The sequence below is a fragment of the Ictalurus punctatus genome, chromosome 5 (assembly GCF_001660625.3).
Source record: "Ictalurus punctatus breed USDA103 chromosome 5, Coco_2.0, whole genome shotgun sequence".
Taxonomy (NCBI): domain Eukaryota; kingdom Metazoa; phylum Chordata; class Actinopteri; order Siluriformes; family Ictaluridae; genus Ictalurus; species Ictalurus punctatus.
In genome coordinates, this window is record NC_030420.2 from 28,003,986 (window position 1) to 28,016,495 (window position 12,510).

Consider the following 12,510-nt stretch of genomic DNA (forward strand, 5'->3'; position numbering starts at 1 on the left):
GGTTAGCGTTGTTGCTACTGTTCTTGTTGCTATATACTTTCGGCCGTTGTGGAGACGTGTCCTGAGGAAACGTGTATCATCTACACAAATGTGTGCAGTTCCTGACCTGCAGCACTTTGCGCCATTAACTGTGCTCGTTATGAAATTATCTTCCAAGGAGTGCTCCTCTCAGGTGAACACTTTCAAGTAGTGGTTGGATTTAATGCCATGTCTGCTTGAGTTTCTGCTCTTATAAAGGAAATGTGACAGTCTATGTTTGGGAAATGTGATTGTCCTCCACCTATTCTCAAGTAGATGATGCTTAATGGATATCAAAGATGCAATTGCTAAGTGCTTTTAGAAAAGAGTTAAAGTCTGGAAAATAGTTACTCAGGGATTTTTCTTCGCCCCGTTGAAATATTTTGGCTTGTATAAATGAAATATATTCAGACGTCCCATTCAGATTCCTGTTGGCCCTTCTCCAGCTGAGGACCTCTAGAATTGTCGCCAGACTTTACCCCATTAGAGATAGCCCTGCAAGATTGAGATGGACTGCCACATGCAGCCCATTTCGACTAGAGCGAATAGCACCATAAATCGTGTAGGACTTGAACATGAGGCAAGATCTCAAGGATGGTGCTTGACAGAAATGAAAATCTCAGTTGCAGGTGTCACATTGCCAAGGAGATCCTGGATAAAATTATGTTTGACTGCCAGACATGTTAGCAAATACTCTGGCACCATTCAGTCCTTTTTCTATATTTAGTCATTTGTGAATGAAAACTGAAGCCATTTTTTAATGATTAGTTTGGATTATCAAGTGTATCGTGTCTGGGCAAATATTTGTTAAGATCGTTATGCATTCATATTTACCCATAACATGAATGGCCACAATGATTACACAAACACTTGATCACAATGACTTAAGATCCGGATTATTGAAGGTGATTGCAATTGCAATCAAACCACCAAGGCAACTTGTTAGGGGCCAAAGTGCGTATTGTATCTTATCATTGTCTTATTATTATACTTCCACCTAGGAGTCGATGGCATGCATCAGCAACTGGGCAAATCTGGACATACATTTGCATTAATAATTCCACCAGAATTATTGGAACGTCACAGAAATGCAATCCCACTTTTTTCTGATTCTTTGGGTCATACCGAGTTCAGACGAAGCCATGCTGGTAATTTCCACCGTATTGGATTCTCTGGCATTTGGGTTCGTGAGGCTAACCCAAACAAAACTTGTTTCTTGGATTCTTGATGTGCTGTGTGGTTCTTCCCTAACACACTAATTTATTTAAGGATGTGACATATTCAGGTCAAATTCTGTAAGTGAGTTAAGGACCAGGGCCTAGGGGACTCGAAGATATTTTGTCTAAATTCACATCTAGAGGTAACTTTTGAACCACTCAACATCAAATTATGATCGTCCTTTCTGGTGACTCCCAGGGGAGGCAATGCTTCTACACAACAAACTTGGCACATATGTCTAGCATCATGACCTGATGTCAACAAGCTTTGAGTTCATTTTCAAATTAGGAGGGCTGCTGTACACAGGACGTGAGACAATATCTCAGCAATGGCTTGATGTATTGTCATCATTCGCTGTTTGTTTTTAAGGGATGGTGCCAGTTTAATCGCAGGTTGTATCTGTATTTCTAAAAGAAATCGTTATTCTTGGCCAAAGGATTTAGTTGTGGCACTGTCGTTGTTTTGTTGTCTAACACAGTAATATGTGTGGTGACCTGGGAAAACCCCTCACTTGTGGAAACTCTGACATTTTATACTCTATATACTTACAGTGCCCTCCACTAATATTACCACCCTTGGTAACTATTTGTTTTTAAAGTTGAACGTTTTGATCTTTTGTTCAGAAAATTCACAAAAATACTCTGCCCTCATGGATATCAAACAATGCAACAATTATAGGCACCCCTATGAATTCATACTTCAAAAATATATTCAAAGTATATTCCCATTGATATTTTACTTTTTATTTAGTACACCTGGGTGACTAGGAACAGGAAATTGTTCAACCATGACTTCCTGTTTCACAGGGGTATAAAAATGAGATATAACATAGGCCAAATTCCCTTAGTCATTCATAATAATATGTAAGACCAAGGAATATAGCTGTGCAGCAAAAGGTTGTTGAGCTTCACAAAATGGGAAGTGGCTATTAGAAAATAGCAAAAGCACTGAAAAGTTCCAGTCAACCGGAATGTTATGAATCTAATTGGAACTGGACATGTGTCTATGTTGTCCCTGTGAAGAGGACGGTTCGAGTGGCCAAAAAATCTCAGAGGATCACAGCTGGAGAATTGCAGAAGTTAGTTGTGTCTTGTGGTTAGAAATTCTCCAAAACTACAATCTGAAGTCACCTTCATCACCACAAGTTGTTTGAAAGGGTTTCAAGAAAAAAGCCTCTACTCTCATCTAAAAACAATCTCAAGAGTCTTCTGTTTGCCAGACACTACTGGAACTGCAAATGGGATCGGGTTCTATGGTTAGATTAAACCAATACGGCTTTTTGGCAATAAACACCAGAGGTGGTTTTGGCACACAGAGAGGGAGGCATATGGAAAAGTACCTCATGTCCACGGTTAAATATGGCGGTGGGTCTTTAATGTTTTGGGGCTGTTTTTCTGCCAGAGGACCTGGACATTTTGTTAGGACACATGGCATCATGGCCTCCATCAAATATCAACAGATATTAAATGAAACCTGACTGCCTCTGCCTGAAAGTTTAAAATGGGCCGTGGTTGTATCTTCCAGCAGGATCATGGTCCAAAACATCAAAATCAACACAAAAATTATTTACTGACCACAAAATCAAGGTCCTGCCATGGCCATTCCAGTCCCCTGACCTGAAACCATAGAAAACCTGTGGGGTGAACTGAAGAGGAGAGTCCACCAGCGTGGACCTCAACATTTGAAGGATCTGGAGAGATTCTGTATAGAGGAATGGTCTCAGATCCCTTGCCATTTATTCTCCAACCTCATCAGGTATTATCGGTGAAGGGCACCAGTATTAGTAGATGTCACTGTATGTCAGTTCAGGAAAGCCTGTAGTTTAAATATGTCTCTCTTTTGCATGTATCTCAAAGACAAGTAAAGTAATTTTAAATCAATTTAAAAACTGGTTATGTAAAGAACAGGGGTGTCCAATCTTATAACAAAGGGCCGGTGTATGAAGGTTTTCATTCCAATCAAGCAGGGGCCATACCTGATTCCACCTGTTTAATCAGTTGACCTTTTGCTTTCAGTAGACTCAGGTGTGGTTTCTGCTCGGTTAGAATGGAAACCTGCATCTACACCGACCCTTTCCTGATAAGACTGGACACCCCTGATCTAGAAGGAGAAAACTGCGTTTAAAGATTCCATTCCAGCTGCATGAAGGTGAAGGTGCTTTGTGGACAAGTGAACATCTGGTATCTGGTTACAACCTGAATTGATATTAGATTTTTGTTTCTTTCACTATTGCATGTGCCTATCCAACCATTTGATCAAAGCGTGATGTTCACTGTGTGTGGAAATCACACTTAGCTAGTAAAGCTTTAGATATCTTTAGGCAGGTTGATTTAGATTTTTATACAGTGTTTGTTAAACTGGCTTCTCACCCAACGTGGTTTTTTGTAGGAAGATAATCAAGGCAAGATTTAAAAAATAAAGTAAAAACATTTCTACCTTGCTTTGGTGGAAAATATCTATGATTTCTTTAGTGTGTCAAAGTATGTTATAGGCAGAAAAACCCAGTCAAATCTGCGAGGGGAAAAAACCCCCCAGACAAATCAGATTTTTTTCCCCTTTTCTGACTGCTTCTGAGTTAATTAGTACAAAAAAGAACATTATTTGATTTCATAATCGACTGCTATCCAGTAAACTATTAGGATATTTTGGAAATATGCTTTATTATTAATAATTGTCTAATATCTTCCTTGTTAAATAAACTGTTAACTGCATTCATGTTTGACAATGACTTCTCAGACTGACTTTCAGAAATGTGACAGGCCTGACCCTGAACACAAATATACTCTTAGAAAGAAGGATTCTCAAGAGTTCTTTGAATGGTTAATGAGTCCCAGCCCTCACCTGTGGCTCCAGACTCCAGGCATTCATTTCTCTTATAACTACAGAGCTTTCCTATTAGTTTTAATGTATTTACTAAATAATTCATAGGAACCGAATTACTGAATAATATTCTTTAGGGCTCAAGGGTTCAAGGGCAAAGTAAAAAATCCCTTTAGCTTGCTAGATGGAACCTTTCTTTGATGTATTTTGTAGTGATTGTGCTCTTTTATGAGGATTTATGATTTTTTGATTCCCCCCCAACCTGTTTTCGACCAAAGTCTGACACCTGGTGTGATGTTTATCCTTGAACAAAAATGATAATGTGTCCATGAAATATTTTCACTGTAGTAATAAATTGAATTAGAATGATTTTGCGCAGTATTGCATGCAAGCTGTTCTTCTCTCCCTCTCCGTCTCTTTAACACTCTCCCACACACACACACACACACACACACACACACACACACACACTGAAACATTCAGTCACGATTCCATTCTTTAAAAATTTTCCAAGCGATATGAAGCTTATTATCCGTATTAAGCTGCTGTACAAATGCCTGGGACAAATGTCCCACGAATGTTCCTGATATTTACCAAGGGCTTGAATCGAAAAGTGTGTGTGTGTGTGTGTGTGTGTGCGCACCTGCCCGAGGCCTGAAGTGATGCATGCCTGGAGCGGGTGAGTGGGAGACCAACCTTCCCATCCCACCTCTGTGCGGTCAGAAATCAGCCTCAGCTATGAACTTGAGTTATTAAAGCTCCTGACACAGGGCTGAATGAAACTCTGGCAGCCTCTGTAGAAGCCGATTGTACTTTGTCCAGCAGTGGATTTGCAGGGCTTTAGCCAATACTAACAGAAAGCAGTAACCTTGATCAAAGTTTGTTTTCTCAGGCAGAGGATTTGGAACAGCTGACACTTGGAGACGGCAGAAGGTCATCTTTATGAAAGGTCTCCTATGTCTCCATAGACTACAACTGACGTCAACAGAATAAATGGGAATTTTTGTTAGGCTGTTCTTGTACTAGAGTCAAAACAAGATAGAAGACGGAAAAGACAGAATAATGTTCATTAAAAAAAACAACAACGACAAAAAAAAAAAACGCCCCGAGTGTGTGTACACTTCTGGACAAAGGGAATATAAATGATTTAGACTGGTGGTGAAAACTTTTGCAGTGGCTACTAACTGAAATGTTTCTGTTAGGCATGCACTGATTCTGTATTATTTTAGCTTTTTGCTATAACGATACTGATACTGAAATTAATAGCCTAGTTAATATTAAGTAACAGGGCAGCATTTACATCGCTTATGGTGGTTGCTGCCATTTTCTGCTCCAAATGCACCCTTTGTGCTGATTTTTTATAGTATTTAAACTGTATCTTAAAGAGTGTGAGGACGGCTGACCCGAGCGCAGAACAGTATCACTGTGGTCGTTAAAAATGCACAGGAAGTCTCAGTGCTCGCAGAACTGAAGTGCTCTTACAAACAGCAGTTTCTTTGCATGCATGCTTCACTGCTCAACACTTGTGAATAACTTTGTTTGCGTTCAATTTACATCACCTTGCACTCATTTTTTATTAATCATGCTTGCTGATACTGCTCTCCCACCCTTGCTCTCTATATTAAGGATACTGTGTAAATGGCATAAGAAGTTTAATCAGGTTACTGATGCTGTCTGAGAGTATAACAATGTATCAAGGCGGTTTTTATGAGTACAAGTAAATGGTCCACAGTATTGGGCTGATACCAGTATCAGTATTGATGCAGCTCTAGATTCTGCTGTGCTCTTAAGTAGAATATCACGTGGGTAACATTACAATATCCTCATTTGCACATGAAAGGAAATGAAAGCCTGTTGCTATGTGCTTTTTGAATGTCCACACACTGAAAAGGGGTGCAGCATTTCCTGACACACCTGATACAGCCGACGCATTTCCGTTGCTCGTTAAATAATAATTTAATCGTAGCGATCGCTTAATTCACTAAAATTATTGGGTGCGCAGGTATGGAAATGACTTTTGTACATCACTCTCCTAGCACGCATACTTGTCTATGTAATGTCCCCAGTAATGAACAGTAAATGAGAAAGATTTGTACAGTTAAAATAAAATTAATTCCAGTCAATTCTGAACTATTAGGCCAATCAACCGAGAGCGAATGGTGATTCGAGTCTAAAATGTCAGTAAAAGCATTCTGACACTAAGTGCCACTCATATCCCATTATGATTCAGATGTTCTGGGGAATTATTTCCAAACTATTTTTAAATGGAAAAGTGAGTAATAGGTGGTACTTCCTGTTGTTGGGAATGAATGATGAAGATAGCATGGGGTAGTCGGGTTAACTCCGGCTAACTTGTAGCGAGATCCTCCTGTCGGGTTAGCTCTAGCTAGATTTTAAACATCAATCAATAAAAATTATAAATAATTTCCTGTCAGGTTAACTCTTGCTGATCATTTTCTTTAAAAGTTAACATAAAAATCCTGTCAGAAAACCGGTCAGGTTAGCGCTAGCTTTTAGTTAGTGTTGGCAGTAAAGATAATGAATGTTCATGACTAAAAAAGAAAAGAGAAAAAAAAAAAAGAAAGAAAAAAAAATTCTCTGCGATCCTGTCAGGTTAACTCTGTTTATTTTTTATTTTTGTTTTGTTTTTTGCAAGTGTCACTGTTGCAAATTATGAACAATCATGAATATGACAAACATTCTGTCAGAAATCCTATCAGCTAACGAAATCTGTGAAAATAAATGTGTATCTACAAATACTAATGGGTGTGAACACATCAACGGGTATAGCAAATATTAGCTTGCCTAGCTAGCAAGTTGGCTGCCTGGCTAGTTGTGAAGGGTTATATCGGAGAACATAGGATTGATGTAAAATAACCTTTGTAGGCTACATGTCAGTTGTGGATTAACTCAAATAACTATATTATGACCTTAACAGTTAGCTGATGTTAATACCCGTTAGCTATTAGCTGCTGATTCCCTCCTGACAAAATGTCACCTCAGGGCTTTAACTGAAACATTGCATCCCAGCCATTTTTCTGGATTCTGGTGATTTTCTGCTGGTTTTCTGTCCACAAAATGACATACAATAGCTTAGGAGGTTTAACTAAGCAAAAGACATTCTTTGTTTTTAGGATGCCGGTGTCATTAGACACCTCACATCCCCCTTCAGCTCGTTTGCATATTTTATGTGTGCACTAATTATTATGGCAACTGCAAATTCTTAAAATAACAGCATCCTGTGTCACTTGCTGCTGATTTAAAAAAAAAAAAAAAAAAAAAACCCTGCTAAAATAAACAGAAATCGCTATAGATAGATAACAATTTAACCTCTTACAGCTTCATGGCATATTAGTTATAACTTAACAGACGGCATGACATAAAAACAAAATGACATAAATTGGCATAAATGTCATTCAATCTGTTCATGTCATAGTTGGTACTTTATTTATGACGCATGTTCCATATGTTTTCCCAGTAAAATGATCAGCAATAAAACACAAGATTTTGAACTTGCCACCATTTATCAGCCTATTAACATCAAAGGTTCTGGTCATGTCTTAGCCTCCTGTATGATACTGAATAGAGATCCTGATCTTCTATCTGGTGAGTCCAAAGCTACATGAAAAGAGTTGTGTAATGAAAGTGAGAAGTGAGAGGGGAATGGTACTTTTTGCCCAGATGCTCTGCACTTCTTTCAACATGCTTTCAGAAGAGTGATTAAGCAGAAGCCTAATGAGGCAAGATGTCCCTCTGCTTCCATCGCTTTTGTTCCCCACTATTCATCGCAGGAACTGAAAAGCTCAGGCTTTGATAGAGACCAATCTACGCTCTGTACCTGTACCAAGGGACCCTCTCCTGATTTATTCACATGTGTAGAGAGCTACTGAAAATCAAAGAACAATTTTGTTTGAGATGGAAATTACCTTCAGAAATCATGGAGTTTTTGGTCACAGTCCTCATTTGTCCCCTAACACGGTGAGGTCCAGTGGGAGGTGGAGCTTAGCATTTGGCTCACTCCAATTAGTTTTAATCAGGGTCCCGAACTCCTAGTAATTACTATGGAGAAACACAAGATGTCTCGGCCTGGTTGCTAGGAGTGACTGTCATGCTTATCGTTAGTCATTCAGGTTTTGGCAGTCAACAAGACCGAACAGGAGAAATATGTCAAGTTTGATTTCCTTAATGGTCTCTCTCTCTCTCTTTTTTTTTTTTAATTGCTAGAGTTAATAAGCAAACCATGAACTTCATGATAATAGCTGAAATGAAAATTTTGGACACTATTAAATACGTAATTGTCTCAATTATTTAGGCAATTTATGAACATAACTGGTTTACCACTTTAAATCAAGAACAACAAAAACAGCCATTTTCTGTTCATTTAAATGTATAGTTTGCATTATGATTGGTCATTCAATTAATACATACACTCCTATTCCTACATATACTCTTACTCCTAATTTTTTAGGAACTCATTTAGTTCCTAGTTCTTTGATGCTTAACCCATTAAAGACCCAGGACTCACCAGAAGGTCCAGGCTCACATTCATCACTCTGGTAACTACAGAGCATTCCTATTAGATTTTTATTAGTTTTATTGTTCTTTCTGGGTTTTGTTTCCCATTTTTCCCCAATTTGGTCATTTGCCAGTTCCCACCCACTACCTAGTTTTCCCACTATGACATGACCGCTACCAACCCGAGAGAATCAAGTCTAGAGCGTGCTTCCTCCAAAATATTGCATCTTTTCGAACCGCTGCTCATGCTACACATCACAGGGCAGCTGAACACACTCGGAGGAATGTGCTAACGACCCTCTTCCGCATACATGAGCTCACATATTCCCACGATTGGCTTGTGTCACGCTGATTGAGAGCAACACCATAACTCCCACCCAGAGCGCTTCAAATTGCTTTTCTGAGTCTGTGTCAAACTTTTTAAAGGAGTTCTACTTGAAACGTTTTGGTGAAGTGTTCTGCAAAGAAGGGTAAACATTTTTTTGTTTGTTTTTTAAGAGTGTACAAATGGGGAACTTAACGTTAACTAAAATTATCCAATTAGCTCGGTTCTCTGGTCTTGCAGGCGATTATGGTTAATTGGATACAGAAGCCAAATAATGTGATCATTACTAAAGCAAGTTTCTGTTGTTGTTGTTGTTGTTGTTTTTTAAGCAACTTGAGATTATTACTGTCCTGTTTTAAACTTCCCACCTACAGTCAACCCACATAGTTGAAGATCCTTATGGCCATGGGTCAAAACAAAATAGAGAGAGATCACTTCTGGGTTATTTGTAGCTCAGTATTCTAGACATATGTGACTCACTGTATCTATGAGATCCTCATACTATACAAGCTCTAATTTAGGGATGAACAAATCCAGTTCTGGGCTATATACAGTTTGCATTTTATATTGCAATGCACTTCTTACAGTGTAACAGCATTAATAAAAATTATTGAGTTATAATTATAGAGCCATGAACATTATAAATAGACTTACCAGAGGTAGAAGTATATTCATTTCTGCTCTCATGCATTCAGAGCACTATTCATTACACCACAACAACACTTAGTCATCAATTAGCTTAATACAAATTACGGGACATTAACTGCGAGTGAGCTGTAATCAATTATTACTAAAGGAAAACTCCAGCATTTTTCAACCTAATCTATCCATCACATTTATAGTATATGTACGATTGCCACATTTTTACATTTCCTTGGTCTGAGAAAAGAAACCCAGAAAATGTGTTTAATTGAATCTGTCTTATACTTGAAGTCTGTGAGGTAGATTTGAAGGTCAAAAAAAAAAAAAATTAATGGGAAACATGCATTATTCATGAGTTCTACAGTCAAAGGGATTTGTAAAGCAAACTCTAAAGCTCTGTCATTTTAAAGCCGTCATCATATTAGATTTGCGAAAGTTTCACGCTGATGTTCTTCATACTCGCACACTCACTAACTACTAAGCATGTTCATGGCATAGCTGATTTGCATTTAGCGACAGAAACCTTTTGTATGCTAAAATCTCACAACAAACTTAATGTGATCTCGCCAAAGCTTCGCCAGCAAAACTCATGACCGTAAGTGGTTAATAAGCTGTTCGCCACGGCCTCATAAAAGGCGGTTAAATGAGAAGTCATTAAAGCTAATTGTAATTCATTTGATTAAATCAGACATGATATAGCATGCTGCTTCTTAATATTGCAGTGCCATGCTCTGCAGTATAGCTTTTAACACTAGCTGTTTCCAGCAAGCATCATGGCACTAAAAATCTTCTTTTTTTTATTTATTTATTTATATATATATTTTTTTATAAATACACCAACACACCACAAAAACGTACATGACTCGTCTATAAACAAAAGCACTGTGGAAACTCCGTCGTCATTCCTACGCATTTTTCTAGCATTTAAGCATTTCTAGCATAAAAGAATTTGCTGTTTACTTTATTGCGTTCTCTGGATAAATTTACAAAAGTACAGCTTTGGTAAGACATTCGTTCATGTCTGTGTAATCCTAAGACATTTACTGTTCTAGTTAAATGGTTGGAGTTGAGAATTTTGGTTAGACAGAGTAACATTTTAAGCATTTATTATCAAATTTCAACAACTGCTCTTAGACTTTTATTATAAGTGAGTTATGGGCAAACAGACTGTCTGTTCTTTGCTCATTGCAGAAAAGGGTGTTGAAATTCTTGTTTGTAAATTGTATCTGTAAAACTACAGATACTGTGTACTGAGATTAGGGTCAAAATGCTAGAGTTCTTTAAGGCGCAGTTTCAATCACTGTATATTCTTGTACTTTACCAGGGTGGCCCAATCACTCGCCCAGTCACTCACCTGGGCGTCTGGGACAAGCAGATTTCATGTCTGGTGTATTAGAATTGACATTTGCTAGACAAAGGCTTTTGTTAAGTAGCTATGTTTAAACTTGTGTTGAAAAATGCACTATCACAATTCTCGAAGGCATTTCTATGACACAGGATATCATATGTATCACAATATATACAGTGGCCTCCACTAATGTTGGCACCCTTGGTAAATATGAGCAAAGAAGGCTGTGAAAAATTGTCTTAATTGTTTACCCTTTTGATCTTTTGTTTAAAAAATTCACAACGCTGCTCTCATGGATAGCAAAGAATTGCCAACAAAACACAGGTTTATAAAAATATCATTGTTACATATAAGTGTGCAACAATTATTGGCACTCCTATGAATTCATATGAGAACTATATTTGGAGTATATTCCCATTGATATTTTACTTATTTTTATTTATTTATTTATTTATTTTAAAATTTTTAAGTACACCTACTTTGTCAGCAGATGATACTACTCATAAACTTGTTTGTTTCCCTTCTGTACTAATGCTCTAGCTCAGTGGTTTTCAAAGTGGGGGCCGCCAGGGGGCCTCAACAGTTTGGTTGGAGCCACCAAGCCCATCCTTCCCACTAGTATCTTTTCTCTTTCTCACTCTCAGACAACCACACACACACACACACACACACACACACACACACACACACACACACACAGTCAATTCCTAATGTAATGTAAAGGTGTAAGATGTAATTATTCATAACAAAAAAAAGGGTGTTGGGGGGGGGGGGTATATTCAGAAGTCTGTATTTTTAATGTGTTTTAAAGACATCTTGTACAGCGGGGCCTCGGTCAAATGTTAATGCCATTTGGGGGGCCTTGCCCTGGAAAAGTTTGGGAACCTCTGCTCTAGCTAACTTGCTGGCCATATGCTATCACATTACTATAGCTACCACTTTTTATCATAGTCAGTTAGCTGTAGTTTCCAGGCAACTAAAACATGAGGGCAGTACACAGGAGATTTTGCTTGGCAGGTCAGCTAGCTAATAAATTTATGAGTTGTCCACCTCTAGGTATCGTGTGTAAGTCAGACATGCTGTATGCTGGGTTAAGTAAAGCTGGGACCAGGGTTAAGTAGTGCTGGTGGGATTAAAGCAGATGGTCTGTGTCTAGCACCAGAAGTGATCAGGATGGGAGGGTGGGGAAAACCCTTGCTGTGCAATAATGAGACCTCAACCGGCTGCTTTCCTACGTGCTATGTCATAAATTATACCCCATATCTGACTCTCGCCACCCCTGCAGCGGATGGCATATCTTCGATGATCAGATCCTCCACCATGTCAGGATGATGGTGGTATTACGGACATGTTCTTTTAAAACAATAGCTCTTTTCTCCTTGGGTCTCCTTCATGCTTAAACGATGCAGCCAGGGCCAGAATGGAAACTTGTCGAGAGATGATGTGTTTAATGTAGCTGAACAGCAGTTTAAGAAATGAGATGGGCATTTTCAGTGCTAGTGAAAGGAAAAGTGTTGCTGAATAGCATTTCCATGATTGTCCACATTACTGTATAGTGAGAGCATTTTCACAGTGGTTATTAATATTAGGCAGAAGGACTGCTAGGAGAACCCTTTTGGCCACA

At 38.5% G+C, this 12,510-nt stretch overlaps 1 protein-coding gene across 4 annotated transcripts in view; it reads left to right on the plus strand.

The window, feature by feature from the left end:
* The window catches only part of pde4d (phosphodiesterase 4D, cAMP-specific), a 200,669-nt gene that overhangs the window by 86,279 nt on the left and 101,880 nt on the right, over positions 1 to 12,510 (plus strand). The gene's annotated exons all lie outside the window — the stretch shown is intronic.